The following is a 14,031-nucleotide window of genomic DNA, read 5'->3' as shown; positions in this document are numbered from 1 at the left end:
CCTTTGTTCTGTTCCCTGTCCTTTTTCTCTCTCCATCTCTGCAGCCCCCTCCCTGTCCCTGTCTTTCTCTCTCCCCGCTTCCTTCTTCTTTTCCTCCCCACCCTCTCTGTTTGGTGCTGTCAGACCCTCTCAGGAATTTTCAGTCTCTGTTGGTCTCGGCACAGCCCTTTTGGTCTTTGTTGGGGTCTGTAGGGCTCTGTCAGGCTCTGTGAAGCACTGTCCTCCCTTTCGGGCCCTCTCGGGCCTTGCTGGGCCATGTTGGGCCTTGTTGCTCTCTCTCAGCCTCTGTTGGGTCTCGTCAGGCCCTGTTGGGCCATGTGGGGCTTTGTTGGTCTCTGTCAGGATCTGTCGGGCCTTGCCAGGCCTTGTTGGGCTATGTCAGGCCTTGTCGGTCTCTGTCAGACTTTGTAGGATGTTGTCAGGCTCTGTCGGACTCTCTCAGGCCTTATCAAGGCCTGTTGGCTCTGTCGCACCTGTTGGGCTCTGTAGAGCTCTGTTGGGGCCTGTTGGGCCCCGTCAGACGCTGTCAGGCTTTGTTGGGCCCTGTTGGGTTTCGTAGAGTTGTATCGGGACCTGTCAAGGTCTCTTTGGGTCTCTCGAGCCATGTTGGGTTTTGTTGGGCTTTGTCAGGCTCTGTCAGGCCTTGTCAGGCCCTTTCAGCTTTGTTAGGCTCTGTCAAGACCTGTATGGCCCTATCAGGCTTTGTTGGTCTCTATCGAACTCTGTCGGGCTTTGCACCGGACACCTGGATTTCTCTGGAGTCACTTGAGCCTCATCCCTTCTGGTGTCCCTGTTACCAGTACCTGGAGGGATACTGTTCATCAGATTATGACTTTGTAGAGTAAACAACAAGTCTCTTTTGGTCCAAAGCAGTGAGTCCTTGGCTGTTTAGTCCATTAGAGTCAGGGTATCAGGCACAGGGCTGGGAGCAGGCTTGGTCTGTGAAAGAAGCTCAGACCTACACTCAGGAAGGGACCCCTTTGTCCCAACATCAGCCTGGTTTCCGAGCTGGGGCTGTCAACAAGGCTTTCATGCACCAGGATGGGGACGTGCTGGCCAGACGGGAGTGTTGGTGCAGAGAAGGGTTGTCAAGGAAGGCAGGAGCGGCTCTCTGAGGACAAGGGTCAGCTCTGCTGTGTGGAGGTTATTGCCAGCAGCGTGCCGGAGAGACACTCGTAGACATCTCTGGATGCGGTTAGAGCTTGCTCACGTACCACCACAGCCCTTTGCCAGGAATTTAGGAACTTTGCCTCTTGGGGAATGAGGACAACTGAGGGCTACAGCCCGGCCCATCTGAGGGCTACAGCCAGTGCGCTGTCCCCGGGCCAGCCTTCCCCCAGCGTGCGCATCGGGGCTTGGGGGGGCAAGCACGTGGCTCTGCAGGAGCCGGGCAACAGCCCACAGGCTGCATCCCACCTGTCGTCCTCGGGACCGTTCCAAGAGGAGCACAGAGAGCACCCAGCCCCAAGCAGCTCAGCAGGGCAGCAGTGAGGCCAGGGCTGGGGCCGGTTGAGCAGCCAGGCCAGGCTGGACAGGGCAAAGTGAGCAGCACCACGGTGCGGGCAGGGGGGCAGACACCCCATGGAGCCGTGTAGAGGGGCTGCGGCTGCTTCAGCGGCATTTTCTGGGCAAGCAGGGGCCTGGCAGTGCCGGCGCAGGGTGAGCAAGCAGGCACTGGGCCCCCTGGCTTTCCCCTGCCGCCCAGCCCCGTGCCACAGTGCCCTGTCCCAGGGCAGCCTGTCCCCAGGATGGACGCTGGGCTGGGCTGGCGAGGGAGCGGTGCCACAGGAGCCGGGTGGCAGCCCCTGGCAGCGTTTGTCCCCGGGCTGGTTGCAGCGGTGCCCAGGGCTGTGGCTCTGCCGCTCCCCGGCTGCACCGTGGCTTTCAGGCCCCAGTCTGGAGGGGCGTGCTCAGAAAATGCGCGCTCGGGAGAACAGGGATGTTTGTGCTCTCGTCCTGCAGCCCTGCTCCCCTCGCATGAGCCGCAGGTCCCCAGCCTGCAGGAACATGCAGGGGTAGCACTGGTGGAGCCTTTCCCAGGGTCTTGTCCCCCAGAAGCAGGGACAGTGGCTTTTGCCTCCAGTTTGGTCCTTCCTGTGGTAGTGTGGGAACTTCTCTGATCTGTGCTTGATTCCAGGCTATGGCGCTGGTGGCGCTTATCGAGCTGCTCAGCTGGACCCTGGTTATGAGCCTTGAGGACATCCCAGGCGTAAGTTGCAATGTCTGTCTGCTTGAGGGAATGACACTTCTGTTTTCAGAGGTTATTCATGTGCAATTTTACCAAACATCCTCTTAAGGACTTGCAAGAACTTTTTGTGCCTTGGGGCTGTTGCACAGCTAAGTAATGAATATTTCTTGACCGCAGGAGCTGCTAGGTCTCAGCCAAAAGGTCACCCGTGTTTCCTATTAAATGAGGGCACCTACCCCTTTCTGTGTGTCCCGTGTAATTACTGCACCCCCTTCCAGTCAGCGCAGGTGACTCAGATCACAACGGACCGTGGAAACTCCTTCTCTGTGTTGGATTCCCTGTTTGGTTCCTGCAGTTGGTGGTGATGAAGCCACTTGGTGGAATTGGAGCCTGGGGGATATCCCGGGGATAAGTGTTCAGTCTTCATTGGTTCCTGGCCTTTTGCATTTGTTAATATGTGATTTGTTATTTGTTAACATTTTGTTGAGGTAATTGCGTCTTGCAATAGCCAGCAGGCTCTTCGCCTTCAAGCATGGTGAATGATCATGTTTCCGTCTGGTGCCCCGTGCTCCCACTTCAGTGTGGGCTTCCTTGTGTGTGTGTGAGGGGTCTCCTGGCCAGAAGGCCCAGAGAGGCCCCATGTTTGTCCATCTGCAACAGCCTGTGGGGTGTTGCTCACGGCCTGGAGACAGTGGATTGGAAGCTGCCAGGTCCCAGCCCAGAGGTCCCCAGGCCCCTGTGCAGCTTTGGACATCTCAGCCTGCTTCTGGCTCCCATGTTGTTTCCTGACGTCCTTCCAGTCACTGCAGGTCACTGAGGAAGAGGCCGATCACAACGTGCAATGGAAACGCTTTTCATTTCTGTTTGATTGCAGCTGTCCCTGTAGGCAGCAGCTACTTGACTTCTCAGCTGGAGCCTGTCCAAGAGCCTCAGGAGGATCCCACGGGTATGTCCCCTGAAGGAACGAGCATTTCCATGTTAGTTTTCCGCTCCTGTACAATTTAGCTTGCTCCTTTGTCGGCCGATGCTGGGGCCCGCAGCAGAGCAGTGTGTGGGTCCGGCTCAGTGCTGTGCCCGGGGGCTCTGAATGACACATTGATTGGACTAGATGCACTCCCAAAAGCCCAGGCTTTTTTTCTAAGCTTTATTACGGTGTTTGGAGAGTATTGGCTCCTGAAGTGCAGTGTTCCTGATGAGGAAGTTACTGCTCATGAAACCGTCCTGCTTTCTTTCTAAAGAGATGGACCATGAGACTGAGCAGAAGACCTTTCCGAGGGGAAGCAGTCACACCGTGCCAGTGTCAGATGAAGAATCGGAGACAATGGCAGCCACTGGCATGCCAGGTAGTTGCTGCCCCGCGGTCACCTGGTGTCACCAGTCACAATGACTGTGTGCCTGCGGACTCTACCCCAGCTCTCGCACATGGTCTCAGCAGCCAAAGCCGGGAGTGTTGGTGCAGAGAAGGGTTGTCAAAGAAGGCAGGAGCGGCTCTCTGAGGACAAGGATCAGCTCTGGTGTGTGGAGGTTATTGCCAGCAGTGTGCCGGAGAGACGTTCATAGATGTCTCTGTAGGTGGGTAGAGGTTGCTCACGTACCACCACAGCCCTTTGCCAGGAATTTAGGAACTTTGCCTCTCGGGGAAGGAGGACGTTCGAGGGCTACAGCCTTACCCATCTGAGGGCTACAACCAGTGCACTGTCTTGGGGCAGCCTTCCCCCAGCGTGGGCATCGGGTGGCACCAACCACTGAAAAAAGCCTCTCTTGGGCGTGTGAAGCGTCGTGTGAGATGATTGCCCGCAGCACAGAGCACAGTGACGTGTGGCATTGTCTCCTCTCCCGCAAGGGCGGGCGCTGGGGAAAAGGCTGAGGCTGCCGGTCAGGAGGGTCTGCGCGAGCACTACATCCCTGTGATCGCAGCAGTCCTGGCTGTGCCGCTGTTTGGTGTAGTGGCGGCTTGCATCGTCATTTCCCGGCTGAGGAAGAGAGCCCCGTGAGCTGCTTTTCCCCAGAGCTGTGCATTGCTGCAGCTGGCAATGAACTGTTTGCAGTCAGAGCGTGCTGGAGAGCCCAGGCAGCTGCTGGCCGGACTCTGCTGAGATTTCTGCTCTGAGACGTTTAAGTGGCTTCTTAATTCCTGTCAATGAGTAGTCTTTTCCTGAAACTCATTTCTACAGAAGGACCCAGGGAGGTGAAGCAGCACCAGAACAAGTCGACGCTGCCTCTGCCTGGGAAAGGGAAGATCAAACTAAAGATCAAGGCCAAGCAGAGTCAGCAGAAGAAACAGAAAAGGGAGAGATTGCCCAGGAAAGAGGGCTTTTCTGCAACAGCTCCAGCCCATCCTCGTGGATCTTTGCGGCCGAGCTCGCCCAGCTGTACAGGAAGATGAGCGCAGACGCCTCAGCTCTGCCCATTCCCAACTGCTCTCTCCCTCATGGTGCCTCCTCACCGGAGCCCTGGATTTCTCTGGACTGCCCTGAGCCTCAGCCCTTCTGGTGTCCCTGTTACCAGTACCAGGAGGGATACTGTTCATCAGATGATGACTTTGTAGAGTAAACAACAAGTCTCTTTTGGCCCAAAGCAGTGAGTCCTTGGCTGTTTAGGCCATTAGAGTCAGGGTATCAGGCACAGGGCTGGGAGCAGGATTGGTCTGTGAAAGAAGCTCAGACCTGCACTCGGGGAGGGACCCCTTTGTCCCAACATCAGCCTGGTTTCCCAGCTGGGGCTGTCAACAAGGCTTTCATGCACCAGGATGGGGACGTGCTGGCCAGACGGGAGTGTTGGTGCAGAGAAGGGTTGTCAAGGAAGGCAGGAGCGGCTCTCTGAGGACAAGGGTCAGCTCTGGTGTGTGGAGGTTATTGCCAGCAGCGTGCCGGAGAGACACTCGTAGACATCTCTGGATGCGGTTAGAGCTTGCTCACGTACCACCACAGCCCTTTGCCAGGAATTTAGGAACTTTGCCTCTTGGGGAATGAGGACAACTGAGGGCTACAGCCCGGCCCATCTGAGGGCTACAGCCAGTGCGCTGTCCCCGGGCCAGCCTTCCCCCAGCGTGCGCATCGGGGCTTGGGGGGGCAAGCACGTGGCTCTGCAGGAGCCCGGCAACAGCCCACAGGCTGCATCCCACCTGTCGTCCTCGGGACCGTTCCAAGAGGAGCACAGAGAGCACCCAGCCCCAAGCAGCTCAGCAGGGCAGCAGTGAGGCCAGGGCTGGGGCCGGTTGAGCAGCCGGGCCAGGCTGGACAGGGCAAAGTGAGCAGCACCACGGCGCGGGCAGGGGGGCAGACACCCCATGGAGCCGTGTAGAGGGGCTGCGGCTGCTTCAGCGGCATTTTCTGGGCAAGCAGGGGCCTGGCAGTGCCGGCGCAGGGTGAGCAAGCAGGCACTGGGCCCCCTGGCTTTCCCCTGCCGCCCAGCCCCGTGCCACAGTGCCCTGTCCCAGGGCAGCCTGTCCCCAGGATGGACGCTGGGCTGGGCTGGCGAGGGAGCGGTGCCACAGGAGCCGGGTGGCAGCCCCTGGCAGCGTTTGTCCCCGGGCTGGTTGCAGCGGTGCCCAGGGCTGTGGCTCTGCCGCTCCCCGGCTGCACCGTGGCTTTCAGGCCCCAGTCTGGAGGGGCGTGCTCAGAAAATGCGCGCTCGGGAGAACAGGGATGTTTGTGCTCTCGTCCTGCAGCCCTGCTCCCCTCGCATGAGCCGCAGGTCCCCAGCCTGCAGGAACATGCAGGGGTAGCACTGGTGGAGCCTTTCCCAGGGTCTTGTCCCCCAGAAGCAGGGACAGTGGCTTTTGCCTCCAGTTTGGTCCTTCCTGTGGTAGTGTGGGAACTTCTCTGATCTGTGCTTGATTCCAGGCTATGGCGCTGGCGGCGCTTATCGAGCTGCTCAGCTGGACCCTGGTTATGAGCCTTGAGGACATCCCAGGCGTAAGTTGCAATGTCTGTCTGCTTGAGGGAATGACACTTCTGTTTTCAGAGGTTATTCATGTGCAATTTTACCAAACATCCTCTTAAGGACTTGCAAGAACTTTTTGTGCCTTGGGGCTGTTGCACAGCTAAGTAATGAATATTTCTTGACCGCAGGAGCTGCTAGGTCTCAGCCAAAAGGTCACCCGTGTTTCCTATTAAATGAGGGCACCTACCCCTTTCTGTGTGTCCCGTGTAATTACTGCACCCCCTTCCAGTCAGCGCAGGTGACTCAGATCACAACGGACCGTGGAAACTCCTTCTCTGTGTTGGATTCCCTGTTTGGTTCCTGCAGTTGGTGGTGATGAAGCCACTTGGTGGAATTGGAGCCTGGGGGATATCCCGGGGATAAGTGTTCAGTCTTCATTGGTTCCTGGCCTTTTGCATTTGTTAATATGTGATTTGTTATTTGTTAACATTTTGTTGAGGTAATTGCGTCTTGCAATAGCCAGCAGGCTCTTCGCCTTCAAGCATGGTGAATGATCATGTTTCCGTCTGGTGCCCCGTGCTCCCACTTCAGTGTGGGCTTCCTTGTGTGTGTGTGAGGGGTCTCCTGGCCAGAAGGCCCAGAGAGGCCCCATGTTTGTCCATCTGCAACAGCCTGTGGGGTGTTGCTCACGGCCTGGAGACAGTGGATTGGAAGCTGCCAGGTCCCAGCCCAGAGGTCCCCAGGCCCCTGTGCAGCTTTGGACATCTCAGCCTGCTTCTGGCTCCCATGTTGTTTCCTGACGTCCTTCCAGTCACTGCAGGTCACTGAGGAAGAGGCCGATCACAACGTGCAATGGAAACGCTTTTCATTTCTGTTTGATTGCAGCTGTCCCTGTAGGCAGCAGCTACTTGACTTCTCAGCTGGAGCCTGTCCAAGAGCCTCAGGAGGATCCCACGGGTATGTCCCCTGAAGGAACGAGCATTTCCATGTTAGTTTTCCGCTCCTGTACAATTTAGCTTGCTCCTTTGTCGGCCGATGCTGGGGCCCGCAGCAGAGCAGTGTGTGGGTCCGGCTCAGTGCTGTGCCCGGGGGCTCTGAATGACACATTGATTGGACTAGATGCACTCCCAAAAGCCCAGGCTTTTTTTCTAAGCTTTATTACGGTGTTTGGAGAGTATTGGCTCCTGAAGTGCAGTGTTCCTGATGAGGAAGTTACTGCTCATGAAACCGTCCTGCTTTCTTTCTAAAGAGATGGACCATGAGACTGAGCAGAAGACCTTTCCGAGGGGAAGCAGTCACACCGTGCCAGTGTCAGATGAAGAATCGGAGACAATGGCAGCCACTGGCATGCCAGGTAGTTGCTGCCCCGCGGTCACCTGGTGTCACCAGTCACAATGACTGTGTGCCTGCGGACTCTACCCCAGCTCTCGCACATGGTCTCAGCAGCCAAAGCCGGGAGTGTTGGTGCAGAGAAGGGTTGTCAAAGAAGGCAGGAGCGGCTCTCTGAGGACAAGGATCAGCTCTGGTGTGTGGAGGTTATTGCCAGCAGTGTGCCGGAGAGACGTTCATAGATGTCTCTGTAGGTGGGTAGAGGTTGCTCACGTACCACCACAGCCCTTTGCCAGGAATTTAGGAACTTTGCCTCTCGGGGAAGGAGGACGTTCGAGGGCTACAGCCTTACCCATCTGAGGGCTACAACCAGTGCACTGTCTTGGGGCAGCCTTCCCCCAGCGTGGGCATCGGGTGGCACCAACCACTGAAAAAAGCCTCTCTTGGGCGTGTGAAGCGTCGTGTGAGATGATTGCCCGCAGCACAGAGCACAGTGACGTGTGGCATTGTCTCCTCTCCCGCAAGGGCGGGCGCTGGGGAAAAGGCTGAGGCTGCCGGTCAGGAGGGTCTGCGCGAGCACTACATCCCTGTGATCGCAGCAGTCCTGGCTGTGCCGCTGTTTGGTGTAGTGGCGGCTTGCATCGTCATTTCCCGGCTGAGGAAGAGAGCCCCGTGAGCTGCTTTTCCCCAGAGCTGTGCATTGCTGCAGCTGGCAATGAACTGTTTGCAGTCAGAGCGTGCTGGAGAGCCCAGGCAGCTGCTGGCCGGACTCTGCTGAGATTTCTGCTCTGAGACGTTTAAGTGGCTTCTTAATTCCTGTCAATGAGTAGTCTTTTCCTGAAACTCATTTCTACAGAAGGACCCAGGGAGGTGAAGCAGCACCAGAACAAGTCGACGCTGCCTCTGCCTGGGAAAGGGAAGATCAAACTAAAGATCAAGGCCAAGCAGAGTCAGCAGAAGAAACAGAAAAGGGAGAGATTGCCCAGGAAAGAGGGCTTTTCTGCAACAGCTCCAGACCATCCTCGTGGATCTTTGCGGCCGAGCTCGCCCAGCTGTACAGGAACATGAGCGCAGACGCCTCAGCTCTGCCCATTCCCAACTGCTCTCTCCCTCGTGGTGCCTCCTCACCGGAGCCCTGGATTTCTCTGGACTCCCCTGAGCCTCAGCCCTTCTGGTATCCCTGTTACCAGTACCAGGAGGGATACTGTTCATCAGATGATGACTTTGTAGAGTAAACAACAAGTCTCTTTTGGCCCAAAGCAGTGAGTCCTTGGCTGTTTAGGCCATTAGAGTCAGGGTATCAGGCACAGGGCTGGGAGCAGGATTGGTCTGTGAAAGAAGCTCAGACCTGCACTCGGGGAGGGACCCCTTTGTCCCAACATCAGCCTGGTTTCCCAGCTGGGGCTGTCAACAAGGCTTTCATGCACCAGGATGGGGACGTGCTGGCCAGACGGGAGTGTTGGTGCAGAGAAGGGTTGTCAAGGAAGGCAGGAGCGGCTCTCTGAGGACAAGGGTCAGCTCTGGTGTGTGGAGGTTATTGCCAGCAGCGTGCCGGAGAGACACTCGTAGACATCTCTGGATGCGGTTAGAGCTTGCTCACGTACCACCACAGCCCTTTGCCAGGAATTTAGGAACTTTGCCTCTTGGGGAATGAGGACAACTGAGGGCTACAGCCCGGCCCATCTGAGGGCTACAGCCAGTGCGCTGTCCCCGGGCCAGCCTTCCCCCAGCGTGCGCATCGGGGCTTGGGGGGGCAAGCACGTGGCTCTGCAGGAGCCGGGCAACAGCCCACAGGCTGCATCCCACCTGTCGTCCTCGGGACCGTTCCAAGAGGAGCACAGAGAGCACCCAGCCCCAAGCAGCTCAGCAGGGCAGCAGTGAGGCCAGGGCTGGGGCCGGTTGAGCAGCCGGGCCAGGCTGGACAGGGCAAAGTGAGCAGCACCACGGCGCGGGCAGGGGGGCAGACACCCCATGGAGCCGTGTAGAGGGGCTGCGGCTGCTTCAGCGGCATTTTCTGGGCAAGCAGGGGCCTGGCAGTGCCGGCGCAGGGTGAGCAAGCAGGCACTGGGCCCCCTGGCTTTCCCCTGCCGCCCAGCCCCGTGCCACAGTGCCCTGTCCCAGGGCAGCCTGTCCCCAGGATGGACGCTGGGCTGGGCTGGCGAGGGAGCGGTGCCACAGGAGCCGGGTGGCAGCCCCTGGCAGCGTTTGTCCCCGGGCTGGTTGCAGCGGTGCCCAGGGCTGTGGCTCTGCCGCTCCCCGGCTGCACCGTGGCTTTCAGGCCCCAGTCTGGAGGGGCGTGCTCAGAAAATGTGCGCTCGGGAGAACAGGGATGTTTGTGCTCTCGTCCTGCAGCCCTGCTCCCCTCGCATGAGCCGCAGGTCCCCAGCCTGCAGGAACATGCAGGGGTAGCACTGGTGGAGCCTTTCCCAGGGTCTTGTCCCCCAGAAGCAGGGACAGTGGCTTTTGCCTCCAGTTTGGTCCTTCCTGTGGTAGTGTGGGAACTTCTCTGATCTGTGCTTGATTCCAGGCTATGGCGCTGGCGGCGCTTATCGAGCTGCTCAGCTGGACCCTGGTTATGAGCCTTGAGGACATCCCAGGCGTAAGTTGCAATGTCTGTCTGCTTGAGGGAATGACACTTCTGTTTTCAGAGGTTATTCATGTGCAATTTTACCAAACATCCTCTTAAGGACTTGCAAGAACTTTTTGTGCCTTGGGGCTGTTGCACAGCTAAGTAATGAATATTTCTTGACCGCAGGAGCTGCTAGGTCTCAGCCAAAAGGTCACCCGTGTTTCCTATTAAATGAGGGCACCTACCCCTTTCTGTGTGTCCCGTGTAATTACTGCACCCCCTTCCAGTCAGCGCAGGTGACTCAGATCACAACGGACCGTGGAAACTCCTTCTCTGTGTTGGATTCCCTGTTTGGTTCCTGCAGTTGGTGGTGATGAAGCCACTTGGTGGAATTGGAGCCTGGGGGATATCCCGGGGATAAGTGTTCAGTCTTCATTGGTTCCTGGCCTTTTGCATTTGTTAATATGTGATTTGTTATTTGTTAACATTTTGTTGAGGTAATTGCGTCTTGCAATAGCCAGCAGGCTCTTCGCCTTCAAGCATGGTGAATGATCATGTTTCCGTCTGGTGCCCCGTGCTCCCACTTCAGTGTGGGCTTCCTTGTGTGTGTGTGAGGGGTCTCCTGGCCAGAAGGCCCAGAGAGGCCCCATGTTTGTCCATCTGCAACAGCCTGTGGGGTGTTGCTCACGGCCTGGAGACAGTGGATTGGAAGCTGCCAGGTCCCAGCCCAGAGGTCCCCAGGCCCCTGTGCAGCTTTGGACATCTCAGCCTGCTTCTGGCTCCCATGCTGTTTCCTGACGTCCTTCCAGTCACTGCAGGTCACTGAGGAAGAGGCCGATCACAACGTGCAATGGAAACGCTTTTCATTTCTGTTTGATTGCAGCTGTCCCTGTAGGCAGCAGCTACTTGACTTCTCAGCTGGAGCCTGTCCAAGAGCCTCAGGAGGATCCCACGGGTATGTCCCCTGAAGGAACGAGCATTTCCATGTTAGTTTTCCGCTCCTGTACAATTTAGCTTGCTCCTTTGTCGGCCGATGCTGGGGCCCGCAGCAGAGCAGTGTGTGGGTCCGGCTCAGTGCTGTGCCCGGGGGCTCTGAATGACACATTGATTGGACTAGATGCACTCCCAAAAGCCCAGGCTTTTTTTCTAAGCTTTATTACGGTGTTTGGAGAGTATTGGCTCCTGAAGTGCAGTGTTCCTGATGAGGAAGTTACTGCTCATGAAACCGTCCTGCTTTCTTTCTAAAGAGATGGACCATGAGACTGAGCAGAAGACCTTTCCGAGGGGAAGCAGTCACACCGTGCCAGTGTCAGATGAAGAATCGGAGACAATGGCAGCCACTGGCATGCCAGGTAGTTGCTGCCCCGCGGTCACCTGGTGTCACCAGTCACAATGACTGTGTGCCTGCGGACTCTACCCCAGCTCTCGCACATGGTCTCAGCAGCCAAAGCCGGGAGTGTTGGTGCAGAGAAGGGTTGTCAAAGAAGGCAGGAGCGGCTCTCTGAGGACAAGGATCAGCTCTGGTGTGTGGAGGTTATTGCCAGCAGTGTGCCGGAGAGACGTTCATAGATGTCTCTGTAGGTGGGTAGAGGTTGCTCACGTACCACCACAGCCCTTTGCCAGGAATTTAGGAACTTTGCCTCTCGGGGAAGGAGGACGTTCGAGGGCTACAGCCTTACCCATCTGAGGGCTACAACCAGTGCACTGTCTTGGGGCAGCCTTCCCCCAGCGTGGGCATCGGGTGGCACCAACCACTGAAAAAAGCCTCTCTTGGGCGTGTGAAGCGTCGTGTGAGATGATTGCCCGCAGCACAGAGCACAGTGACGTGTGGCATTGTCTCCTCTCCCGCAAGGGCGGGCGCTGGGGAAAAGGCTGAGGCTGCCGGTCAGGAGGGTCTGCGCGAGCACTACATCCCTGTGATCGCAGCAGTCCTGGCTGTGCCGCTGTTTGGTGTAGTGGCGGCTTGCATCGTCATTTCCCGGCTGAGGAAGAGAGCCCCGTGAGCTGCTTTTCCCCAGAGCTGTGCATTGCTGCAGCTGGCAATGAACTGTTTGCAGTCAGAGCGTGCTGGAGAGCCCAGGCAGCTGCTGGCCGGACTCTGCTGAGATTTCTGCTCTGAGACGTTTAAGTGGCTTCTTAATTCCTGTCAATGAGTAGTCTTTTCCTGAAACTCATTTCTACAGAAGGACCCAGGGAGGTGAAGCAGCACCAGAACAAGTCGACGCTGCCTCTGCCTGGGAAAGGGAAGATCAAACTAAAGATCAAGGCCAAGCAGAGTCAGCAGAAGAAACAGAAAAGGGAGAGATTGCCCAGGAAAGAGGGCTTTTCTGCAACAGCTCCAGCCCATCCTCGTGGATCTTTGCGGCCGAGCTCGCCCAGCTGTACAGGAAGATGAGCGCAGACGCCTCAGCTCTGCCCATTCCCAACTGCTCTCTCCCTCGTGGTGCCTCCTCACCGGAGCCCTGGATTTCTCTGGACTCCCCTGAGCCTCAGCCCTTCTGGTGTCCCTGTTACCAGTACCAGGAGGGATACTGTTCATCAGATGATGACTTTGTAGAGTAAACAACAAGTCTCTTTTGGCCCAAAGCAGTGAGTCCTTGGCTGTTTAGGCCATTAGAGTCAGGGTATCAGGCACAGGGCTGGGAGCAGGATTGGTCTGTGAAAGAAGCTCAGACCTGCACTCGGGGAGGGACCCCTTTGTCCCAACATCAGCCTGGTTTCCCAGCTGGGGCTGTCAACAAGGCTTTCATGCACCAGGATGGGGACGTGCTGGCCAGACGGGAGTGTTGGTGCAGAGAAGGGTTGTCAAGGAAGGCAGGAGCGGCTCTCTGAGGACAAGGGTCAGCTCTGGTGTGTGGAGGTTATTGCCAGCAGCGTGCCGGAGAGACACTCGTAGACATCTCTGGATGCGGTTAGAGCTTGCTCACGTACCACCACAGCCCTTTGCCAGGAATTTAGGAACTTTGCCTCTTGGGGAATGAGGACAACTGAGGGCTACAGCCCGGCCCATCTGAGGGCTACAGCCAGTGCGCTGTCCCCGGGCCAGCCTTCCCCCAGCGTGCGCATCGGGGCTTGGGGGGGCAAGCACGTGGCTCTGCAGGAGCCGGGCAACAGCCCACAGGCTGCATCCCACCTGTCGTCCTCGGGACCGTTCCAAGAGGAGCACAGAGAGCACCCAGCCCCAAGCAGCTCAGCAGGGCAGCAGTGAGGCCAGGGCTGGGGCCGGTTGAGCAGCCGGGCCAGGCTGGACAGGGCAAAGTGAGCAGCACCACGGCGCGGGCAGGGGGGCAGACACCCCATGGAGCCGTGTAGAGGGGCTGCGGCTGCTTCAGCGGCATTTTCTGGGCAAGCAGGGGCCTGGCAGTGCCGGCGCAGGGTGAGCAAGCAGGCACTGGGCCCCCTGGCTTTCCCCTGCCGCCCAGCCCCGTGCCACAGTGCCCTGTCCCAGGGCAGCCTGTCCCCAGGATGGACGCTGGGCTGGGCTGGCGAGGGAGCGGTGCCACAGGAGCCGGGTGGCAGCCCCTGGCAGCGTTTGTCCCCGGGCTGGTTGCAGCCGTGCCCAGGGCTGTGGCTCTGCCGCTCCCCGGCTGCACCGTGGCTTTCAGGCCCCAGTCTGGAGGGGCGTGCTCAGAAAATGTGCGCTCGGGAGAACAGGGATGTTTGTGCTCTCGTCCTGCAGCCCTGCTCCCCTCGCATGAGCCGCAGGTCCCCAGCCTGCAGGAACATGCAGGGGTAGCACTGGTGGAGCCTTTCCCAGGGTCTTGTCCCCCAGAAGCAGGGACAGTGGCTTTTGCCTCCAGTTTGGTCCTTCCTGTGGTAGTGTGGGAACTTCTCTGATCTGTGCTTGATTCCAGGCTATGGCGCTGGCGGCGCTTATCGAGCTGCTCAGCTGGACCCTGGTTATGAGCCTTGAGGACATCCCAGGCGTAAGTTGCAATGTCTGTCTGCTTGAGGGAATGACACTTCTGTTTTCAGAGGTTATTCATGTGCAATTTTACCAAACATCCTCTTAAGGACTTGCAAGAACTTTTTGTGCCTTGGGGCTGTTGCACAGCTAAGT

Source organism: Patagioenas fasciata, chromosome 15 (genome assembly GCF_037038585.1).
Source record: "Patagioenas fasciata isolate bPatFas1 chromosome 15, bPatFas1.hap1, whole genome shotgun sequence".
NCBI lineage: Eukaryota > Metazoa > Chordata > Aves > Columbiformes > Columbidae > Patagioenas > Patagioenas fasciata.
This window is presented reverse-complemented; position numbering follows the sequence as displayed.